This window comes from Lathyrus oleraceus, chromosome 2 (assembly GCF_024323335.1).
Source record: "Lathyrus oleraceus cultivar Zhongwan6 chromosome 2, CAAS_Psat_ZW6_1.0, whole genome shotgun sequence".
Taxonomy (NCBI): domain Eukaryota; kingdom Viridiplantae; phylum Streptophyta; class Magnoliopsida; order Fabales; family Fabaceae; genus Lathyrus; species Lathyrus oleraceus.
The window spans coordinates 114,772,243-114,783,136 of NC_066580.1; the positions used below are offsets into that span (position 1 = coordinate 114,772,243).

General features: G+C 38.3%; 1 non-coding gene across 1 annotated transcript; it reads right to left on the reverse strand.

Moving 5' to 3' along the window:
• Nucleotides 1-4,329: 4,329 nt before the first annotated feature.
• On the reverse strand, nucleotides 4,330-4,436 carry LOC127124567 (small nucleolar RNA R71). Its single transcript, XR_007804043.1, has one exon. It is a non-coding gene; the product is annotated as a small nucleolar RNA R71 (small nucleolar RNA).
• Nucleotides 4,437-10,894: the final 6,458 nt, after the last annotated feature.

Genomic DNA, 10,894 nt, shown 5'->3' on the forward strand with positions numbered 1-10,894 from the left:
GCTTGATTAAGAAGCAACCTATCTTGGGCACAAAATAACTCACTTGATCTTGGATCAAGTTGAGTTTGGTTTAGATCAAAGAAGGTTAAACCCCTCATTTGTAAAGACTAACCATAAGACATTAACTCATGGCCCAAAAATAAAAAGAAATGGGATGAAGATGAAATGGATGGAAAGAGAAATAAAGTATCCAATTCAATTGATCAAATGTGAACAAAGTCATTATCAACCAATGTCAAACAGAAGAGAAATGAAGGTTACAAGTCCACAAGTTAACCACATTTTCTTTTGGTATTTTTTGAATTAAAATAAAATGCAAAATAAAATAAACAAAATATGGTCAAACCTCAAATTTAATTCAAATTAACTTCAACAAGTCCAATTAAATTCCCATAGGTCTAACATGGTCAAACAAGCTTTGACAAATTTTCTCAATAATTTTTGAAATCAGAAACTATTTAAAAACAATTAAAAAAATGAAAAATAACACCATATGAATTAAAATCTCATATAAATCTCAAATCAATTAAGAAATTGATGAGACTATTTTTCATTGACTTATCATGATTCATATGTGTTACGAATTTTTTTTTGGATTTTTCAAATATCAAAAAGTATTTTAAAATGAATTAAAACTAATAAAAACCAAATAATTCACAAAAAATATTAAATAAAGTCACAAAAATAATTAAAAATCAAAATATGAAACTTGATTTTTCAAGAATTTTTTTGGCATTGGTCTCATATTTTTGTGACTTCAAATAAAATATTTATGAATTTTAGAAAATAAAAGGAATTAACTGAAATTAAAACAAAAATAAGAAAAATAGAAAAAAGCAGCGCCCTCAGATGGTTTCATTAATTGACGTGGCAATGATCATGTGGTTCTAAGACGCGGATACACGAAACACTTGAGTCAAGCGTGCAATACATTGTATTTAAATGAGTCAACATAATGAAAGGCCACGATTAAAACGTTTCAGCGTGATCCAAGGGCTCTGAGGCTACCACGTGGGGATGGTGGTGGCAACCACCATCTTCTTCGGCGATCTAACCATATCCGGCCACTACGCGCAGGAAATCAAATGTCAATGAAAATGAAAAATGAAGGCATCAAAATGAAGCTGAGGTGATGTACATCACTCTTGTAACCATGGATCATCCTCACAATTCCTATTTAGAGAGAAATATGAGCTTGAATATCATGGTACATGAACTGAAATGGCACGATTTGCAAAATTAAGACCACCACTGGTCTGCCTCATGCATGAGGACTTCAGAAAACAGCACAAACCAAAGGAATTCACATTATATTGCAAGATCTGAATCAAAAAAGTTTGAGATTCTACCTCTGAAATGCAGCTTCAAACAACACAAATTCTCCAAGCTCTTGATCTACTTTTGATATTGAAGTGTGATGGTGATGCTAGGTTAAGGAATTGAGCTTTGAAGATCAACTAATGATGTTGAAATTCAAGCTTGAAAAAGAAAATGAAAACTGAAAATTCCTTTAGTGAGGGTTTGGATTTCAATTCAGCAGCAACTCAGATCTCCACTTGGTTACCATTTGAATGAGAATGCACTCTTATTTATAGCTGAAATGTGATGCAAGGCAATGCTTCCCTCGTGTGCATGAAGTTTGAATCCTCCTTGCATGGGCCTGTACAGGCGCATGTAAGGCCCAAGAATGAATGGAAATCCATGCTGAGATCAAATGGAAGTGAATTGGACGTGCAAAAGGGACTGCACAAGCTTGCACACCAAGTTATAATGTGAAATGCAAAAATGAACATAAACATAAAGATCTTCGAAACTCACTCATGGAAAGTCCAAAAAATTAATATGAGTAATTTCATGACACTTAGTTCATTCAGTTAGTACCTATCACTGCATCCCGACTTGAACTTAGAAACCTTTTTAACCCGAAGCACTCGTTTACACCAGTTTTTCTTCTATGAACTTTTTAGTGTTTTGCTTGAGGACAAGCAAGGGTTTAGGTGTGGGAGAATTTGATGACACTGAAATTCACCCTATTTTCGACTCCGATTTCGCATGCATTTTAGTTGTTTTATTGTTATTTTGTTATGTTATTACTATGTTTCTCTTTGTTTGCAGGTTTTCAGTCTAATCAGAGCCCCAATCGAGAAAAGGAGTGAAAATGAGCTAAAAAGACTAAAATTCAGCATTTTGCACTTGTGGCTCCCACTGTGGCTGGCGCCATGGGTCCAACCATGACGTGTCACAACTCAACTTCCCTCAACTGCCACGTTCCCCACTACCTCCACTTGGGCGCCACACTTTGCTCCTATGGCGGGCGCCATGGGGTTGTGGCGGGCGCCACAAGAAGGAAACTTTTCCCTCCCACTTTCAAACTGAAGGGCATCCTTATCTTTTCCATTATTTTACTTGCCTATAAATAGAGACTCGAATTCATTCGTTTAATCATCCAAACTTAGAGCAGATCCAAACTTAGAGCAGATCCAAACTTAGAGCAAACTTAGTTTCACTTAGGCATATATTCAGTATTTTAAAAGTGGTAATCGCTTCGCATTGGGGTGTTACCACAATTGTGTAATCAAGTATGTGATCGAGTCTGTAATCGAGTTTGGAGCACTTTGGAAGGAAGTTAATCCTGCCGCCATTTTCATTTCCTCTTCGCATTTTATTCAACCCTCCGATTGGAGCAGGTTTTTATTGCTTTGCCTTTATCTATTTTATTTTCCCGCACTGTCTTTACTTTATTTATTTCTCGCACTCGCTTTACTTTATTTATTTCTTGCACTAGCTTTACTTTATTTATTTTCTCGCACTCGCTTTACTTTATTTATTTCTCGCACTCGCTTTACTTTATTTATTTCTCGTACTCACACTACTTTTATTTATTTTCCGCACTCGCACTATTTTTATTTACTTTCCGCACTCGCACTACTTTTATTTACTTTCCGCACTCGCACTACTTTTATTTAAATTAAAATGCACCTTTACTTTACCATGTCTAACTAAATCTATAAAGGTTAGAATGTAAGGACCGTAATTGAACTGATAATCCGTACAATTGTTTGTAGAAACACTTAAGGGCTATTTTGACTTTCGACTTAAGTTTTCCTGCACTTAATTTCCATTGGGTAAGATCGAAAGCCATCCAACGTCTTTTTAAACTTAGTTATTTTTAACTATTTCAAATACAGCGAAAGCGCTTTGTTTAGTTCATTAGGAGTTTTTAACTTAAGAAGAAAAGTGATTTTAAAACTATTTTCGGACGCGTTTATAAGTTTAGAGCCTGGTTCGTGAGAACCTCTTTTGGTTAAGAAATCCAGGTTAAAATACTTTTCAACTTAGTCAAGATACTATATTTCTTAAAAATAGGTTTACTACTCTAACGGAATGCACACCTTTTTATAAGTGACAATAAGAGGGTTTGATTAGGGAGTACAACTCGGTTCTGAATACGCAAAAGCGATAGTTCCTGTTAAATTGGTTCTTTTCAAAGTAGAAAACTTTGCCCATAAGTAGTTCTATTAGCAAGTACTTGGATTTTTAATTGATTATGTGAATTACATTCGAGCCTGTCTTTATTAATTGAACTTAATTTAATACTTTACTTTTCATTGCACACTCTAAAAAACCCTCTATTTTGATTACCTTAGATAAACACCATAACAATAGATAACGATAGATTGACACTTGGTCTCTGTGGATTCGACAATCTTTTATATTACTCTGACGCGTTCGTATACTTGCGAAAAGTACGCATCAAGTTTTTGGCGCCGTTGACGGGGACCAATTTCATCAAATTTCGTACCCTGTTGTTATATCGTTTAGACTTAGGTTATTACCCGCCGGTGAATGCGAAGAACTCGCAGCACCGGAAGCTTAGTATACCCTCTGGCGGAACCTGAACGTTATGCTCGCGCACGTTTATTTTTCTATAGAATTAGGAGAGTTATGGCCGAAGATCAAAACCAAAGACCTCTTAAGGATTTCGCCCAACCATCCAACGAAGAACCTAGTTCTAGTATAGTAAACCCAACCATCCCAGCTAATAATTTCGAACTTAAACCCTCCCTGTTGCAACTAGTGCAACATAGACAATTCACAGGTCTTGCTACTATGAACCCAAACCAACATTTAAAAATATTTCTCCAATTAGCAGACACTTTTAAAACCAATGAAGCTTCTCCTGAGGCAATCCGTTTAAGATTATTCCCTTTTTCCCTCAGAGATAAAGCCCTATCATGGTTAGATTCCCTTCCACCCAATTCCATTACGACTTGGGATAACCTTAGAAAAGTATTCCTTGCTAGATACTTTCCTCCAAGTAAGACTGCCGTTCTTCGAAACCATATAACTAGATTTACCCAGAACCAAGGAGAATCGTTGTTCGAAGCTTGGGAGAAATATAAGGAGCTATTAAGAGCATACCCAAATCATGGTTTAGAAAATTGGTTAATCATTCAGACCTTCTATAATGGAATTCACTATAACACTAAGATGACCATCGACACTGCCGTAGGCGGTGCGCTGATGAACAAACCTTATCCTGAAGCTAGTGCCCTCATTGAAGATATGGCTCAAAACCATCAATCATAGGGAGTCGAACGAGCGACAGTTGAGAAGAAGGAAGCCCAAGGAGGAGTACATGAATTAATCTCTATAAACATGATGCAAGCTCAAATGGATGCATTAGCCCTTAAGGTCGAGCATATGTGTATAAACCCGAATACTGCAGCTGCAGTTTCGTCGGATTGTGAGGTATGTGGAACCAAAGGACACCAATCTGCAGAATGCCGTCTATTAAATGAAACCCACTCTGAGCAAGTGAACTACACCCAAGGGAACCCGTATTCGAATACCTATAACCCTGGATGGAGGAATCACCCGAACTTCTCCTATAAGAACAATAACCCAATCCAAAATAATGCGCCTCCGAGACAAACAGGTTACCAAGCCCCAAGATCAAATCAACCTATGCAACCTGTGCCACCAAAGCCGAGCCTTGAGAAAATTATGGAAAATTTTATCACAGCTCAAACCCAACAAAACAAAGAGTTCATGAACCAGAACATTCACGTTAACGAACTGATTACCCAGTTAGGAACCAAGGTTGACCAAATAGTTACTCATACTAAGATGCTTGAAACCCAGATCTCTCAGGTAGCTTTAAACCAAGCCCCCCAAACCAGGCCTGGAGGACAGTTCCCTGGACAACCTCAACAGAATCCGAGAGGACAAGCCAATGCCATTACCCTACGAAGTGGGAACGCTTATGATGAGCCACCAAACCCAAGATTGAGCGAACCCAAAACTTCTAAGGAATATACCGAACCCACAGACAAAGTAAAGGAACCAGTGGAATTTGAAAACCAGGAAAGTCAAGAAAAAGGAGAAGAACCTAAAGATAAAACCTATGTACCACCCCCGCCATATAAACCACCGATACCATATCCGCAAAGACTCAAACAAACCCATATCAATAACCAGTATCAGAAATTTATTAAGGTTATAGAAAAACTTCACGTAGAAATCCCTTTCACAGAAGCCATCACCCAAATACCTTCTTATGCAAAGTTTCTCAAAGACATCCTTACCAACAAACGTAGACTCGACGATTTGAAACCCTTGGAATGCAACTCTATTTCCGAGAATAAGTTAGCCAAAAAGGATAAAGATCTTGTAAATTTCTCCATTCCTTGTCTTTTGGGAAGTCATGTCATCGAAAAAGCTTTTCTAGACTTAGGAGCTAGTGTGAGCTTAATGCCTTTAGCAGTTTGTGAGAGGTTAAACTTAGGAGAATTACAGCCTACTAAGATGTCACTTCAGTTAGTCGATAGATCTGTTAAATATCCGATAGGCATTCTAGAAGATGTCCCTGTTAGGATAGGTCAGTTATTTATCCCTACTAATTTTGTTGTCATGGACATCAAAGAGGACAATGATATACCAATCCTTCTAGGTAGACCGTTCTTATCAACTGCAGGAGCCATAATAGATGTCAAGAGAGGAAAGTTGACCTTTGAGGTAGGTGACGAGAAGATAGAATTTATACTTTCGAAATTTCTTATGGCACCTGTGATGGGAGACGCATGTTATGCCATAGATATCATTGATGAATGCATTAGGGAATTAGAACAAGAAGAAATCATAAAAATAATTAAGTTGCCATCGACTCTCATACTGGAAGATGATGACTTTAGGAAACCCTACATCGATGATAACCTTTACGAATGTTTATCCCTTACCCCGGATCCTATGCCATGCCCTAAGAAACCAACCTTAGAACTTAAGGAACTGCCTAAGAACCTGAGATATGAGTTCCTCGATGAAGAGATGAACCATCCAGTTATAGTCAGTGCTACCTTGAGCCAAGAGGAAACAAACCAACTTTTAGATTTTTTACGAAGATATCCCTCAGCCTTAGGATATAATATCTCTGACCTGAAAGGTATAAGCCCATCGGTATGCATGCATCGGATTTCGCTCGAAGAAGATTCAAAGCCCTCCAGAGAACATCAGAGAAGAATAAACCCTATAATGAGTGATGTTGTTAAAAAAGAAGTTCTTAAGTTACTTGAGGCAGGCATAATCTATCAGATCTCGGATAGTAAGTGGGTGAGCCCTGTGCATGTAGTACCTAAAAAGGGAGGTATCACAGTCGTACAAAACGATAAAGGCGAACTTGTGGCAAAACGGATGGAAGGAGGATGGCGGATGTGCATAGACTACAGAAAATTAAATAAAGCAACCAGAAAGAATCATTTCCCTTTACCATTTATAGACCAGATGTTGGAGCGTCTATCCAGACACTCTTACTTCTGCTATCTAGATGGATACTCAGAATTCTTCCAAATACCTATCCACCCTGAAGATCAAGAAAAAAACTACCTTTACATGCCCTTATGGAACTTTTGCCTACAGACGAATGCCATTCGGCCTCTGTAACGCCCCAACTACTTTCCAATGTTGCATGATGTCAATCTTTGCAGACTACCTAGATGGTATCATGGAAGTATTTATGGACGATTTCTTGGTTTGCGGATTTGATTTCCACAATTGTCTTGCTAACCTTGAGAAAACCCTGGAGAGATGCGTGGAGGTGAACCTCGTGCTAAATTGGGAAAAGTGTCATTTCATGGTCACCGAAGGGATTGTTTTAGGACATATAGTTTCCGAAAAAGGTATTGAGGTAGATAGAGCTAAGATAGAAGTTATAGAGAACCTAAAACCACCCAAAACTATCAGAGAAGTCCGAAGTTTTCTTGGACACGCTGGATTCTACCGGCGTTTTATCAAGGACTTCTCCAAAATAACTAAACCCTTAACTGGCCTTTTAATGAAAGATGCTGAATTCATTTTCAATGAAAAATGTTGAAATTCTAGTTATCAGGCTTTAGATGTCACACGGGTTGTTATGACATCCAATTCTGCACAGACAAGAATTATGCAGAACTTAAAAGTAAGTGCAGTAAATAACACAAGTAATTGTTTACCCAGTTCAGTCCAACATGACCTACATCTGGGGGCTACCAAGCCAGGGAGGAAATCCACTATCAGTAGTATTAATTCAAAGCTAAACTCACCCGTTTACAACTTGTCACTTAATCCCTACCCAATGCAATTTCAATCTTACACTAAGATCAGAGTTCCTACTCACTCCCCCTCAATCACCTCAGTGATTACTACCTTTAATCAATATTAAAGACAACTTTGAAGTCACATTTCAAACAACTCTTGATTGTGCTTTACAACTTTAATCAAGATACTCAGCACTCACGCTTAAAAGCTTTGAGCGACACAACACTTACAACTCAATGAACACCCTATGCCAAAGCAATCATCTACGTGATAATGGCTTGGCTTACAAGATATGTCTAATACAAGACTCACAAAAATACAGCAGTGAAGTATGATGGACACACTAAATCTTCACGCCTCAAAAAATCCCCAAAACTGAATGAAGGAATGACTTCCTTTTATATTGCAGTACCTGGGCTTTTGCACTTGTATTCTCCTGAATTTAAGGTCACGCGAGTTCCCATAAATTCAATATCTAGGTTACTAACAAATAGGCTATTTGTTAGGTTCATTAAATGTAGCTTGGTTGTTGATTTCCTGGTTTTTCTCTAAGCTGTTGAATCCCTGAAGAATAGCCTAAGAAAAATCTGAAACAGAAAACTGAACAACCTACAATGTAGCGTATGCTGTCAGAAATGAATGTCACGACATTCAGCTTGACATCAAGGATCATATGCTAAGTCTGTTTTTCCAGAAAACAGACTGTACAATTTTGCTTACCTGTACATGACCAAAATGACCATACTACAGTAACAACTTACATTAATAAATGTCAAAGTATCCAATTTGACATTTACACATTTGGCCTTAAGTCAGTTCTGTTATCCTCTTGAAGAACAGACTAAGAAACATACTGAAGTGTAGCAGAACACCACTCTGTCTATTATTCAGTATATACTGTCCATGATGAATGTCATAACATCCAGTTTGACATTCATATAGTAGGCCTTATGCCAGGTCTGGTTTTTCCTTGATAACCAGACTGCAAATGAATACTGAGCTCTAACAGAACACCAACTGTTCTATTCCTCAGTATCTGCTGACAGGGATGAATGTCACAACATCCAGTTTGACATTCAATAAATCCTGTATTAGCTAATCCTGCAGTAACTACTCAAGTGTGTCATGACATCAGTCAAGACATCAGAGTACAGTTAGATATTCTAACCTACAATGCAGTCACACATACACACCATGTCATGACATCAGTCAAGACATTAGAATCCAGCTAGTGTTTTACCATATAATGCAGCCAATTAAACACCTACAAACTCCCGCTTTGGCAAATTTTTGGCTAAAACACTTTGATCCCCATAACAGAGTTCATAGCAGCGGAATCACACATCTAGCAGGAAATAACCTAGCTAATACACTCAGAGTGGCAGCACACTCACACACAAGGAAGTTAAGTAAAACTTCACATTACATCACACATACAGAAGTTAAGTAAAAACTTCTAATTGCAGCACACATCCACAACACACATACAGAGGTACAGAAGTTAAATAAAAACTTCAACACACATCAGCTGCAGGGGAGGGAATCTTCGAATCTGTCATGAACGTCTGTTTTTGACAGACTAATCTGTTGTCTGGGGTATCACCTGTTACTCCCCCTTTTTGTCAGAAATGTTGCCAAAGCCAACAACATAAACAGAAACAAATGACAGACTTACAGACTTGGTTTTACTTCACAGTTTCAACCAAGTTAGCACCCACTTGATCTTGCTTCACAGCTTTGATCAAGTAATCACCCACTTTTGCTTTACTGTTGGTACAACCATATCAGATGCCATGACTTTGTTTCTGACATCCAGAACCACTCCTGCATGAACAACGTCCTTGAATTCCTGCAGGTGCATAGACCTTCTCACGTTAGGGTGTCTCCTTACCCTCTTGTTGCCACACTTGTTGCAAGTGGTATAGCTATGATCTGTTGACCAATCAGAACATAGTTCCAATAAATACATTCCAAACATCATTGGTTGCTATAAGGTCTCAGAGAGACATATTCCCAATTTTCCCCTTAAATTTTCAAACTGAGTAGCATCCAGAGCCTTTGTAAATATGTCAGCCAGTTGCAGTTCAGTGGCTACATGTTCCAAAGTAATCACCTTGTCCTCCACCAGATCTCTGATAAAGTGATATCTAATATCAATATGTTTGGTCCTGTTGTGTTGGATGGGATTCTTGGAAATATTGATGGCACTGAGATTATCACAGAATAATGTCATGACATTTTGAGTGACATTGTACTCAGTGAGCATCTGTTTCATCCACACTAGTTGGGAACAACTGCTTCCAGCAGCTATGTATTCAGCCTCTGCAGTGGACAGGGATACACAGTTCTGCTTCTTGCTGAACCAAGATATGAGATTGTCTCCCAAGAAGAAACATCCTCCTGATGTGCTTTTTTTGTCATCAGCACTTCCAGCCCAGTCAGCATCACAGTACCCAAATAGGACGGGCTCAGACCCATGTGAGTACAACATCCCATAGTCACAAGTCCCATTGATGTACTTGAGAATCCGTTTGACTTGATTCAAGTGGCTCACCTTAGGCTCTGCTTGGTATCTCGCACACACTCCAACTGCATAAGAAATGTCAGGTCTACTTGCAGTTAGATATAGTAGACTGCCTATCATGCTTCTATACAAGCATTGATCAACACTAGGCCCTCCATCATCTTTGGTTAACTTCAGGTGAGTAGGAGCAGGAGTCCTTTTGTGCCTAGCATTATCCATACCAAACTTCTTAACGATGTTTTTGGCATACTTGCTTTGGGAGAGAAACATAGAGTCCTCCATTTGGTTGACTTGCATTCTAAGAAAGTAGGTTAGTTCCCCAACCAGACTCATTTCAAACTCAGATTGCATCTGTTGAACAAAATGTGTTACCATTTGTTCTGACATACCACCAAAGACTATATCATCCACATAGATTTGAGCAATCATGATTTTGCCGTCTTCATCCTTCACAAACAAGGTTTTATCTATTCCACCTTTTCTGTATCCATTTGAGGTCAGAAATTCAGTCAACCTTTCATACCATGCTCTAGGTGCTTGTTTCAACCCATACAAGGCTTTCCTCAACTTGTATACATGCTTAGGTTGGTTAGGATCACAGAACCCTTTAGGTTGTTCCACATAGACTTCTTCATTCAAGTAGTCATTCAAGAATGCACTCTTCACATCCATTTGGAATAGTTTAAACTTCAGAATGCATGCTACCCCTAACAGCAATCTGATGGACTCAAGCCTAGCAACAGGAGCAAATGTCTCATCAAAATCCACCCCTTCAACTTGAGTGTATCCTTGAGCTAC